General features: G+C 44.5%; 1 protein-coding gene across 5 annotated transcripts in view; it reads right to left on the bottom strand.

The window, feature by feature from the left end:
* Nucleotides 1-14,074, bottom strand: part of ZBTB20 (zinc finger and BTB domain containing 20) — a 1,365,016-nt gene that overhangs the window by 683,759 nt on the left and 667,183 nt on the right. For all 5 annotated transcript variants that reach the window (XM_073617411.1, XM_073617410.1, XM_073617409.1 and 2 more), the window contains one exon: nucleotides 94-171. The gene's annotated coding sequence lies outside the window, so the exon portion shown is untranslated. The remainder of the gene's footprint in view (nucleotides 1-93; nucleotides 172-14,074) is intronic.

Below are 14,074 nucleotides of genomic sequence, written 5' to 3'. Positions count from 1 at the left end.
TTTTCTTCACCTACTTCCAATTACTAAATTCTGTGTTTCATGCACACTAATAACGATGTTGAGAGGAACAAAGGTAAGGTCGCGGGTACTTACCAGGCTGACGAGCAGTTTTATCGCTTTGTTTTGTTAAGGTGCAGCGATTTTCAGTCTTCGAACGTAACTCCAGGCAGTCTGAAAAGAAGCAGGTTAAAATATCTCTCCGTTATAATTGGTATTTCAGATTTAATTAAAAATTAAACTTTCATAATGTTTCACCATCCAAAGCAAGGCACTATCAGTCAAGCATGACTTTTTCTTTTGGTGACAAAAAAAAAAAAAATAAAAATCTTTTGGAATATTTTTTTTTTTTTTTTATAATGAAAGAGGTGGGAGGAAGGAGGGAGATACAAAAGGACACAATGAACACGCTAAAGAAAATTTTGAAACAAAAGGAAAAAATGTAGATGATATTTTAGTCCTAATTCCAGAAAGATCTGGATATTTCCATAAGAATGGAGGCTTGGGTTGTGAGATGTACTAGAGCGAAGCAAAGTGAATAGATATATTTTATCTGATGGGGTATTACAGAAAAAAATATGGTATACTGGCGTAAAAGAGTACCTGTTGCCAAGGCACACACAGAGAGAGACAGTGCCTTGAAAAAAAGTATTCATACCCTTTGAAATTTTCCACATTTTGTCATGTTACAACCAAAAAACATAAGTTTGTTTTATTGGGATTTTTGTCAGAAATCATGAAAACAGGCCGAGAAATAAGTATAGTTAAATCACACTTGTTTAATAATAAAAGTAAACAGAACAAAGGTAGTCAGAACATAACCAAAGTTCAGTAACCGGAAGGGATAGTCAACCAAGCCAGGAGTCAGGGATCAATGTAGTGAAACAGCAAGCAGGATCTGGAGACAGAAGGGATGTCAGCAAAGCAAGTCTTGAACAGGATCACAGGAGATAGGCTCTGTGATGTGACCAAGGCGAAGGCAGAGATCCTCTGGATTGGACGGCTTAAGAAGGCAAGACTGACGAGGAGGATATCATCAACAGCTGAGTAACTGTGGGGGGAGATGGGAGCTGGCAATTAGCCAACAGCTGAGCGGCCAGCTCAGAGGAGGAAGGGCTGGACTCAGCCCTGACAATTTTATGTGATAGACCAACACAAAGTGGCACATAATTGTGAAGTGGAAGGAAAATGACAAATAGTTTTCAAAATGTTTTACAAATAAATATGTGAAAAGTGTGGGGTACATTTGTATTCAGCCCCCCGGAGTCAATACTTTATAGAACCGCCTTTCACTGCAATTACAGCTGCAAGTCTTTTTGGGGATGTCTCTACCAGCTTTGCACATCTAGAGAGGGACATTTTTGCCCATTCTTCTTGGCAAAATATCTCAAGCTCTGTCAGATTGGATGGAGAGCGTCTGTGAGCAGCAATTTTCAAGTCTTGCCACAGATTCTCACTTGGATTTAGGTCTGGACTATGACTGGGCCATTCTAACACATGAATATGCTTTGATCTAAACCATTCCATTGTAGCTCTGGCTGTATGTTTAGGGCCGTTGTCCTGCTGGAAGGTGAACCTCCGCCCCAGTCTCAAGTCTTTTGCAGACTCTAACAGGTTTTCTTCTAAGATTGCCCTGTATTTGGCCCCATCCATCTTCTCATCAATTCTAAACAGCCTCCCTGTCCCTGGTGAAGAAAAGGATCCCCACAACATGATGCTGCCACCACCATGTTTCATGGTGGGGATGGTGTGTTCAGGGTGATGTGCAGTGTTAGTTTTCCATGGGCCTCTTGGCTGCTTCTCTGATGAATGCTCTCCTTGCCCGATCTGTCAGTTTAGATGGACGGCCATGTCTTGGTAGGTTTGCAGTTGTGCCATACTCTTTCCATTTTCGGATGATGGATTGAGCAGTGCTCCGAGAGATGTTCAAAGCTTGGGATATTTTTGTATAACCTAATCCTGCTTTAAACTTCTCCACAACTCTATCCCTGCTGTGTTCCTTGGCCTTCATGATGCGGTTTGTTCAGTAAGGTTCTCTAACAAACCTCTGAGGGCTTCACCGAACAGCTGTATTTATACTGAGATTAAATTACACACAGGTGGACACTATTTACTAATTAGGTGACTTCTGAAGGCAATTGGTTCCACTAGATTTTAGTTAGGGGTATCAGAGTAAAGGGGGCTGAATACAAATGTACCCCCACACTTTTCACATATTTATTTGTAAAAAATGTTGAAAAACATTTACAATTTTCCTTCCACTTCACAATTATGTGCCACTTTGTGTTGGTCTATCACATAAAATCCCAATAATATAAATTTATGTTTTTGGTTGTAACATGACAAAATGTGGAAAATATCAAGGGGTGTGCATACTTTTTCAAGACACTGTATATTACCCATTATGCAGTTAAGATGATGATGGTTATTATTATTAACAAATCATATAAAACTATAATCTCAAGAAGGGTTGTACAAAGAATGGGATAAAAACCATAGGTGAATCATCCAGACACAGATTTGCTCCATGCTTTTCGGTCGTGCCTCGGGGGGGGGGGGGGGGGACACTGGGAAACACTTTTTGATAGATAGATAAATAGTACATTTTATACACATCTATATAGATCAGACCAAAATGAGGGACAAATGAGGCGGAAAGAGGGACAGAGAGTCTTTTTTTCCGAATGAGGGACAGCCCTCGAAATCAGGGACAGCTGGGAGCTTTGCTAATATATCGCTTGCAGCATGGAAAACCATCCCCCGTAAGTGGATCTATCCAGAACCCCCCCCCCCCCCCCACACACACACACACACACACACACACTATTTCTTTGTTTATAGCTAAACTATCATGTTTTTCGCATGGTCTGGATAGAGGCCTCCTTAAGCAAAGAATCACAGGTCAGAAAATGTTTTGACGTTTGGGAATTCTTTGTCCAAACCCTACTGGTTGGTACCCAAAAGTCTATAATGAAGTGCTAATAAACTTTGGCTTGTTCCTCGACTACCCTTCTGCTTGACCCCAACCTGCAACCACTCATTACCGAACTTTAGCTTCTTTACTAACTACCCTTTTGCTTGATTCCTGCCTGCTAAATCTGCTACTGGACCCCAGCTTGCTCACCTCCTGGTAAGGCAAATTTGAGGACTGTGACCTGGTACTAACACACAGCAAAACCCATTTCCAACATCGGGAGCTCTGGTGAACACTGGTTAGTGCTTCGACACTGCACCTCGGGTGAGCCTCTCTACTGCTATGGCTACTGGTCTCCAAGCTTGACTCCAGACCATGACGAGAGCATTTGTGAAAATGGTGTTCAGTAGGGTTGAGGTTGGGGCTCTTTGCAGAGTTCCTTCACACCAAACTGGTCCAAATATTTTAAAATGAAGCTGGCTTTGTACACAGGGGCACAGTCATGCTAGAACAGGGCTTCTCAACTAGGGTTCCTCCAGAGGTTGCTATGTGTTCCTTGAGCAATGAGCAGTTTCTGCCTCTCAGATAAGTTCCCTCTGACACCCATGGTCTTTTTAGCTATCTGTAAGGGGGGGATTCTTCCCAATGACTACAAGTGTAAGGAACATTAACTGACAATCACACTAATGTATCATGAGTTGTAGATAAAGTACTTTTAGCAGGGGTTCCCTGAGACCAGAAAGTTATTTCAAGGGTTTCTCTGTATTGAAAATGTTGAGAAAGGCTGGCCTTTAAGGATCAAAGCTGCACTGAGCAGTTGCTGGATGGTCTTCAGCTAATACCTTGTGGCCTTACTATCTCAATCCTGTTGTTTGCTTACCTGATGCTGACCTAACTAGCCCTTGGACCTGCTTCTGCAGTTCCCTGAGACTGGAAAGTTAATTCATGGTTTCCTCAGTATTGATAAGGTTGGGAAAGGCTGTGCTAGAACACAAATGACCCTCACCAATCTGTTGCCACAAGTTTGGAAATGAACAACTGTCAAAAATTGAATTGTATGCTGTACCACTAACTGTACCCATGCCTTCAAACACCTGAACTTTATTAGGTCAGATTTTCACATATCTTTGCTCATATAGTGTAGGTATGACAGTCAGGTGTACACAAACTTTGGCTTTGTAGTGTGTAAGTCATTGGAATCATAGCTTCCACAGAACTATATTCTATGACTCAGGACTTACAGAGAACCTGTTGCGTTTTCCTGCAAAGCTTCTACCCAGCTATATACTACCCAGATAGCAAGGATAAATTGCCACAAATTTGGGGGAAGTGTTGAATTGTTAACTTGCGGCAAACTTTCACTGGAACGTTGCAGACTTGCAGAGCATTTGAAGCACAAGTTCTAGTTGACACTTTTCCAATTTATATCAAATTTGCTTGGCAAGTCTCTAGCAAGAGCAAAGTTGCAGTGGTGAGTCTACAGGAAGTCTACTTGCAAGTCTACAACATGAAAATTCAGCCACAGTGACCCCTGTGGTGGGGGATGACTATTGCACAACATAATTGAACCAGAGTTTTCAGACTTGCAGAATGTTTTCAAAGAAAGTTGATCCGGAGTCATGCAATGCGGACTTGCTGCAATAGTGCAACAAACTTGTGAAGCCTGGCAAGTCCAGCAATAGCTTAGCAAGTCATTTTTAAACTTGCAGCACAATTTCTTGCTATCTGGGTATGGACTTAAGACTTAAAGAGAACCAGTTGGTCTTTCCTGCATGAGCAAAGCTTCTACATTGTTAAATACTATGGACTCAGGGACTTAAAGAGAACCCATTGCTTTTCCCTGCATGAGCAAAGCACATATTAAACTACAAAAGGCGACATTATTATTCCCGACTTTGCCAAAGTATTGCCGTTTGGTATGATAACCGAAAACAGCATGCAGATTCTGCCCTTTGTAGCATTGGGGGTTGTTTAGCTTAGTGTAGAGCCTACCAGTGAGCGGAGTCCATGCCAGATATGTCATTTTAAGGGCTTGTAGACCCACTTTTCTTAAAGAAAGAAAATGTGCATCCAGAATTCCCACGCAGGGGTTTCAACTTCACAGCAGTAATGTAGTTATAAACGAAAAATTCCAAGCCACCTGGCTCTCTGGTCAGCTCTGCTGCTCAGGCTTTGCTTCAGCCCTCTTGGCTTTATAACGGAGTTCCTGTACAAACCCTGTACCTCAGCACTCTTTTCTAGCTTCCTTGCTGTTCCAGCCCACAGGCTTGGACCCTCTGTCTGCTGACAGATGGAACTGTGCAGACATGCACACTTCTCCCTTGCTCACCTGGACTCCTCGGGAGGGTGGAGCCCAGAAACAGGGTCAGGTATCTACAAATAGCCCAGCACACACCTGACCAGTCAAGTATGCTGCTGGATCTCAAAAACCCGGACCCAGGACTGGGGATTTCATCCCACCCGGATCGCTACAAAATCCCCGGGCTCCAGATCCCAAAACAAATTTTCCTAAAAAAATTAGGAAACTGAAAAGCCAGTTTCCTCCCAAATAAGCAAATCCCCTGGAGCCCCTCAACCTGCGTCCTTCCGCTGATGGGGTATGACACTACCACACCTTAACCCCTTTAGGGTGGCACAGTGGTGTAGTGGTTAGCACTTTCACCTAGCAATAAAAAGGGTTGCGGGTTTGAATCCCAACCACGACACTACCTGCCTGGAGTTTGCATGTTCTCCCTGTGCCTGCGTGGGTTTCCTCCGGGTACTCCGGTTTCCTCTCACACTCCAAAAATATGCTGGTAGGTTATTTGGATCCTGTCTAAATTGTCCCTAGTATGTATGAATGTGAGTTAGGGACCTTAGATTGTAAGCTCCTTGAGGGTAGGGACTGATGTGAATGTACAATGTATATGTAAAGCGCTGCGTAAATTGACGGCGCTAAGTAAGTACCTGAAATAAATAAATAAAATAACGAGAACACTGAGATAAAAAGCATTTTTTTTTTTGGGGGGAAATTCTGCTAATTGTGCAATGTGACCTGTAATTGCCATGGGGGGGGTGGGGTGGGTATGAATCGATCCAGCATATGTAGGCTCGCAGACCTTCGCTCATTCTTCGTGGAAGATACCGATCAGCACTGTAATGCTGAAATGCTCATTTCAGCTCTCAGGGCTGCCCAGTCTGGTGTCATCTCTCACAGCTCAAATTCTATCCCGCAAACAACATTATGGAAGCATTAGGAGAGCAGAATCTCGTTACAGCTACCCAGGCAACATTCTAGCTGACGATTCAGGCCTCCGCCAGCCCTGGGTTCGAGAAGTGCAATAAACAGAAAATTAGCCATGAAGTAACACCTTGTGCTCCGTTTTCCAACCGTCGCTCCATCGTTTAATATGTGTTTAATAGCGCTGCGTTTAGAGCGTCTATATTGCCATTGTAAACAGTTACACAGCCAGCCTGGGATTCATTGCTCAGTGCCAATAAAGGAAGACGAGAGGAGGCAGAAACGTCGATAAAACCGTGAATTTCACCTTTGTGAATTCCCAAATCCTGGCCGATTAGACAAGTTTCATATCTTGTGCTCAGTTTATTGTAGTGCCTTAAAGCTGAACTCTAGACAGATATAAAAAAAACAAAAAAAAAACACAGATGAATGTAGTTAAAAATAATGAAATGTACTTGTAAGCGCAGCTCGTGTACCTGAATCTGACTTTGTATCAGCCTTTTGTACCCAGTACAGCAGGCTTGAAGGAGGAGTTGCAGCATTAGGAGCCATTCAGGTGTGCTGCTGCTCCTTCATCGTCCAATCATAGGTTGGGGGCAGGGAGGGGACCTAGCTGTATTGTTTAAGGCAGTGGTCCCCAAACTGTGACCCGGGGGGCCAGATGTATCCCTTGGCTCACCTTTATTTGACCCTGCTCGGAAGCATTGAACTTCTTTTTCTCGGCTCGTCGTAGTGTTGTACGTCACCGCGTTCTTGACGGTCGAAAGTTCAGCGAACTTTTGTGTGACCGTGTGTATGCAAGGCAAGCTTGAGCGGACTCCCGTTGAAAAAGCCGTCATATCTTTTTCCGACCAAAATTCCGATCGTGTGTACGCGGCATAACAGTCCGGGCCCCGCCTAAAGTCTGAAGGTCAGTAAACTGGCCTTTGCTTAGAAAGTTTGGAGACCCCTGGCTTAAAGGGTTAGTTCACCTTAATCACAAAACTGCCTATGCAGGTAAGGGGAGCCTGTAGAGGGAAACAAACTGTGCAGATTAGCCTAAAGTTGAATAATGCATTTGCTATAGGTGTAGGTCATTTATGTACCCCCTCCCCCCCCTCCCCACAGTAGCATGGCCAAAAAAACTCCCAAAGATGGCATTTCCTCCACGTCCCTCCTTGTTGCTTGGACATTGTTAAGATACTCCCAGACACTACTGCTTCAGTAAATAATGTGTCTGATATGCTAGCCTGTCAGGATGCTGCCCGCAATAAAGGCTCACAAAGACTATTTAACATGGCCATATTCGTTTGCGCAGAAATGCGTGCAGGCGCATAGTGGATTCGTGAGCACGTGTGGATGCACGCGCCCTCATCCCAGACTGGTTCCAAGTGGGCTTTATGAGAGAGTTAGCTGCTGGCTGATCTTCAACTCCCTAGTGCACTTGTTCCTGTGAACCTTGTACCTGTGGATTCATCGTTACCGACCGCGGGCATTCTAGCAACCAATGACATCACGTGTGCGCCCCGCCCCCTGCTGCTGACTATGTTGCCACTCCTGGCTCTCGCTCCCTGCCGGTGCGAGGTATGGTGTGATGTCATATGTGCGCCCCACCCCCTTCAGCAAGTTTCCCAGCGCAGCTCCCGACCCTGGAGCTTGCTACCCTCTGCCGGCTCCCGCTTCCTATTTGTCATCACGGTATGTGGAGTGTGTACTTCAATATTTACAGGGGCACACTGATGGGCACACTTTCTGTTAAGGGGCACGCTAAGGGGCACATTTTATGTTATGCCCATCAGAGTGCCCCTTTACACAATATGTGCCCATTAGCGTGCCCCTTAACATTAAATGTGCCCATCTGCGTGTCCCTTAACATAAAGTAAGGGGCACACTGATAGGCACATTTTATGTTAAGGGACACACTGATGGGGACATTTTATGTTAAAGGGCATGCGGATGGGCACATTTTATGTAAGGGGGCACTCTGACGGAATGCCTGATGTAAGGTGACACTGTGATGGCGGCACCTGATGTAAAGGGACACTGTGATGGAGACACGTTATGTAAAGGGGCACGGTGATGGGGACACCTGATGTAAAGGGGCACTGTGATGGGGACACCTGGTGTAAAGGCGCACTGTGATGGGGACACCTGATGTAAAAGGGCACTATGATGGGGACACCTGATGTAAAGGGGTAATGTGATGGGGACACCTGATGTAAGGTGGCACTGTGATGGGGACACCTGATGTACAGTGGCACTGTGCTGAGGACACCTGATGTAAGGTGGCACTGTGATGGGGACACCTGATGTAAGGTGGCACTGTGATGGGGACACCCGATGTAAAGCGGCACTGTGATGGGGACACCAGATGTAAAGGGGCACTGTGATGGGGACATCTGATGCAAAGGGGCACTGTAATGGGGACATCTGATGTAAAGGTGGCACTGTGATGGAGACACCTGATGTAAGGTGGCACTGTGATGGGGACACCTGATGTAAGGTGGCACTGTGATGGGGACACTTGATGTAAGGTGGCACTGTGATGGGGACACCTGATGTAAAGGGGCACTGTGATGGGGACATCTGATGTAAAGGGGCACTGTAATGGGGACATCTGATGTAAAGGGGCACTGTGATGTGGACACCTGATGTAAAGGGGCACTATGATGCGGACACCTGATATAAAGGGGCACTGTGATGGGGACACCTGATGTAAAGGGGCACTGTGATGGGCACAGCTTATGTAAACGGCACTCTGATGGGCACACTTGAGGTGATAGGGACACCTGATCTAAGGAGGCACTCTGATGGTGACACCTAATGTAAGAGGATACTCTAATTAGAACACCCTATGTAAGGGGGCACTGTGATGGAGAAACCTTATATACCGTAATAGGGAACTCTGATGGGGAAAAATTATGTAGGGGGGGGGGGGGGGGTCACACTGATGGGAGACACCAGATGTAAGGGGGCCTTCCAATGCAAAAACCTGATGTAAGTGGGTACTCTGATGGAAATATCTGATGTAAGGTGCCACTCTGATGGGAACACATTACTTAAGGGGGCACTCTGATGGGGACACCTGACGTAAGGGGGTACTCCGACGGTGTCAGCTGATTTATGGGGGGGAGTCTGATGGGGGCACCCAATGTAATGAATTACTCTAGTACGGTCACCTGATGTGAGGGGGAACACTAATGGGGAAATTTACATTTACAGACTATTACTAGAGTGTGTGGAGGAAACAATAACAAAAGCGTCACAAAACATGGCTTTCGCCAAAAAAAGAAAAGTAGACGCAAAAATCTTTCATGGCACAGACTTGAGATTTGGACTTCGGCTAGAAGAAAATTTTAGTGACCGGACCTCCTTGAATTTTAATTCAATACCCCTGATCTATATGAATAAGTAGAAATGAAAAGGGAGGGATAGCGTCTGGCTGAAAATCCCTGCAGCACCAAACTTCTCTATGGCTCCGATAGTTACAGAAATTCATTTACTATACAGGATCTGTTACTTTAAACTTTTTTTTTTATGCTAGCTAATAATTTTTAGTTGTCATGCAGAGATGTGCAATCATTATTCTTTCCCATGCAGTATGTCTGTGAACATTCTCATTTATCAGGGTCATGGTATAGCCGGTAGTAGTTAGTCACATTCAGTTGAACTTGTTTTGTAATGTGAAGGACATTTCGCTATTTATGAAAGTGGTTTCTTCATTTCTAGTGAGTGTCAAGGACATACCTTGGCATATATAGTCTTTACATACAGTTTCTATTATTTAGAACCATATTCCATTTTAAATTAAAGGTGAAGTACTGAGTGGTTTACAGAGAGCAAAACAGCCTATCGGTTTCACATTATTGTTGTAAATCACCAGTCAGCACTACCAGCCTTTGTCAGTAATCTGGAGAACCTGGAAAGCGCTTGCTTTTGATACTGGACTGCCTTCCCTGCTGTCTCTAACAAAGGCCGGGTTCACACTGCTCCGAGGCATGATGGAACGGTCTCTAGATGATGTTACCGGATGGCCACGCCCCATAGCTATATAAGAAATGGCAGACAAAGGGAGCCGACACAACAGCGGGAGCTAGCGTCAGGAGAAGACATCAACGGAAGAACTGGCAGAGGAACCAGAGAAAGAAGACATCAGCGGAAGAAGACATGAGCAGAGGGAGCAAAACTGGCAGAGGAACCAGAGCAAGAAGACATCAGTGGAGTTCACCATTCGCCCCATGGCTATATAAGAAATGGCAGACAGAGGGAGTCGACACAACAGCGGGAGCTAGCGTCGGGAGAAGACATCAACGGAGAGAGAAGAACTGGCAGAGGAACCAGAGGAAGAAGACATCAGCGGAGTCAAAAAAAACGGAGGGAGAAGACATCACCGGAGAAGGAAGACACATTGGAGCTACAAAGGGGGACGTTCTTCATTTTTAATAAAGGACTTTGTCAACAACCTGTGTACTGTTTTTATTTATTTTTGACACTTTTTGGTGAATGAGTAGGGGGTACAATGTACCCCTACTCATTCACATGGGGGGGGGGCTGGATTTGGGGGCCCCCTTGTTAAGGGGAGCTTCCAGATTGCAATAAGCCCCCTGCCCGCAGACCCCCACAACCACCAGCCAGTGTTGTGGGGATGAGATACCTTGCTCAAGGAACCCCTAGCAACCTCTGGAGAAACCATAGAGCTCCACAGAACCCTGGTTGAGAACGGCTGATCTACAGAATACCAGCAAACCAACATAATTATAGGTAATTCCCACTTAGCATTTAGTATATTTGTGACCTCTAATGCCCCGTACACACGGTCGGATTTTCCGATGGAAAATGTCCGATCGGAGCGCGTTGTCGGAAATTCCGACCATGTGTGGGCTCCATCGGACATTTTCCATCGGATTTTCCGACACACAAAGTTTGAGAGCAGGCTATAAAATTTTACGACAACAAAATCCGTTGTCGGAAATTCCGATCGTGTGTACACAAATCCGACGGACAAAGTGCCACGCATGCTCAGAATAAATAAAGAGATGAAAGCTATTGGCCACTGCCCCGTTTATAGTCCCGACGTACGTGTTTTACGTCACCGCGTTTAGAACGATCGGATTTTCCGACAACTTTGTGTGACCGTGTGTATGCAAGACAAGTTTGAGCCAACATCCGTCGGAAAAAATCCTAGGATTTTGTTGTCGGAATGTCCGAACAAAGTCCGACCGTGTGTACGGGGCATAAAAGTTCCTGTAGTGAGACGTAAATATTTTTCACCTCTGTTCCTACCTACCGTCTTACTGCTTTTGCTGAAATTTGTAGGGACCACTGTTGGCTCAGATCAGAACGTCTACAATGGTCGGTGTTGGTCCGTACCTTTGCTGCAAATGGGTCTTTGGAGTTAATCCAAGCCAGTGTGGTGATGTGCATTATTATTACATCTATGTACAAATTGCGGAGGTGGCTTAATATCTTCTGTTATTGTGCATTTTGTGTCTGGCCTGAAGCTTTCTTTAAACGCATTTAACACAACCAGTTAGTTAGTTACGAGCAAATCACATCAAGTCATCAAGAAAAATGATGAGGTTTGTTTTTCTCATATCTGAGACGCCTCTGCTCCCACAGGTGGGGGAGTCACGGTGACACCGCTGGCCCAGCAAGAAGCATCTCAGTATCCTGTGTGAAACTTCAATTAAAGTTTTACAGTTCAGCGGGGATTTCAGTCTAATCAGCTTCACCTCTGGTGGGGCATTACCAGACATAAAACTTGATGCTTCATCTATCAATGATTTTAACCCTGGTGATGTGTAAAGGGACCGAGCGGCACAGTTTATCAATCCTGCAAAACACAACAGCAATATACAAATGTCACATCTACCCAACTTTATGAGACGGGGAGCAAGGACAACTTTTTAATGTCAAACATTGTAGGCACGAGGCTCTTACCGTTCCCACTTCATCTACAATGGAAGACATAGACTGGTCCCCTAGGTTTATACACTATATTGTCAAAAGTATTGGGACACCTGCTTTTACACACACAGGATCTTTAATAGCATCCCAGTCTTAGTCCGTAGGGTTCAATATTGAGTTGGCCCACCCTTTGCAGCTATACAGTGCCTTGAAAAAGTATTCATACCCCTTGAAACTTTCCACATTTTGTCATGTTACAACCAAAAATTTAAATGTATTTTATTGGGATTTTATGTGATAGACCCAACACAAAGTGGCACATTGTGAAGTGGAAGGAAAATTATAAATGGTTATCATTTTTTTTTTACAAATAAATATGTGAAAAGTGTGGCCTGCATTTGTATTCAGCCCCCTTTACTCTGATACCCCTAACTAAAATCAAACGGAACCAATTGCCTTCAGAAATCACCTAATTAGTAAATAGAGTCCACCTGTGTGTAATTTAATCTCAGTATAAATACAACTGTTGTGTGAAGCCCTCAGAGGTTTTTTAGAGAACCTTAGTCAACAAACAGCATTGTGAAGGCCGAGGAACACACCAGACAGGTCAGGGATAAAGTTGTGGAGAAGTTTAAAGCAGGGTTAAGTTTAAAAAAAAGATATCCCAAGCTTTGGACATCTCACAGAGCACGGTTCAATCCATCATTTGAAAAATGAAAATGTATGGCACAACTGCAAACCTACCAAAACATGGCCGTCCACCTAAACTGAAAGGCCAGGCAAGGAGAACATTCATCAGAGAAGCAGCCAAGATGCCAATGGGGACTCTGGAGGAGCTGCAGAGATCCACAGCTCAGGTGGGAGAATCTGTCCACAGGACAACTATTAGTCGTGCTCTCCACAAATCTGCCCTTTATGGAAGAGCGGCAAGAAGAAAGCCATAAGAAGTCCCTTTTGCAGTTTGCGAGAAGCCATGTGGAGGACACAGCAGACATGTGGAAGAAGGTGCTCTGGTCAGATGAGACCAAAATTGAACTTTTTGACCTAAAAGCAGAACGCTATGTGTGACAGAAAATTAAAACTGCACAGCACAATGAACACACCATCCCCACCGGTAAACATGGTGGTGGCAGCATCATGTTGTGGGGATGCTTCTCTTCAGCAGGGACAGGGAAGCTGGTCAGAGTTGATGAGAAGATGGATGGAGCCAAATACAGGGCAATCTTAGAAGAAAACCTGTTAGAGTCTGAAAAAGACTTGAGACTGGGGCGGAGGTTCACCTTCCAGCAGGACAAGGACCCTAAGCATACAGTTCAGACCTTAATCCAATTGAGAATCTGTGGCAAGACCTGAAAATTGCTGTTCACAGACGCCCTCCATCCAATCTGACCGAGCTTGAGCTATTTTGCAAAGAAGAATGGGCAACAATTTCACTTTCTAGATGTACAAAGCTGGTAGAGACATCCCCAAAAAGACTTCCAGCTGTAATTGCAGTGAAAGGGGGTTCTACAAAGTATTGACTCCGGGGAGCTGAATACAAATGCACGCCACACTTTTCACATATTTATTCGTAAAAAAGTTTTGAAAACATTTATCATTTTCCTTCCACTTCTCAAATATGTGCCACTTTGTGTTGGTCTATCACATAAAATCCCAATAAAATACATTTACGTTTTTGGTTGTAACATGACAAAATGAGACACAGAGCAGGGCTCAGGAGCGAGCACGCACAAGTGCCCCCCAGAGCAGGCAGCTTGCTCTGGGGGATCTCAGTGGGGAGGGGAGGAGCCAGGAGCGCCAGCGGGGAACCTAAGAAGAGGAGGATCAGGGCTGCTCTGTGCAAAACCATTGCACAGAGCAGGTAAGTATAAAGTGTTATTTTAATTAAAAAAAAAATTAAAAAAAACATTTACAAGCACTTCAATATAGCAACAAACAGTATAAAACCTAACTCCAGTTAATGCTTTTTAAGCTAAGAAACATAAATGTAAACTATTCCCATGTAAGTTGACCCTCGTAAATACCCCTGTCAATATAATAAATAAGAGTCAGCATGT

The sequence above is a fragment of the Aquarana catesbeiana genome, linkage group LG02 (genome assembly GCF_042186555.1).
Source record: "Aquarana catesbeiana isolate 2022-GZ linkage group LG02, ASM4218655v1, whole genome shotgun sequence".
In the NCBI taxonomy this organism is placed as follows: Eukaryota; Metazoa; Chordata; class Amphibia; order Anura; family Ranidae; genus Aquarana; species Aquarana catesbeiana.
This window is presented reverse-complemented; position numbering and strand designations above follow the sequence as displayed.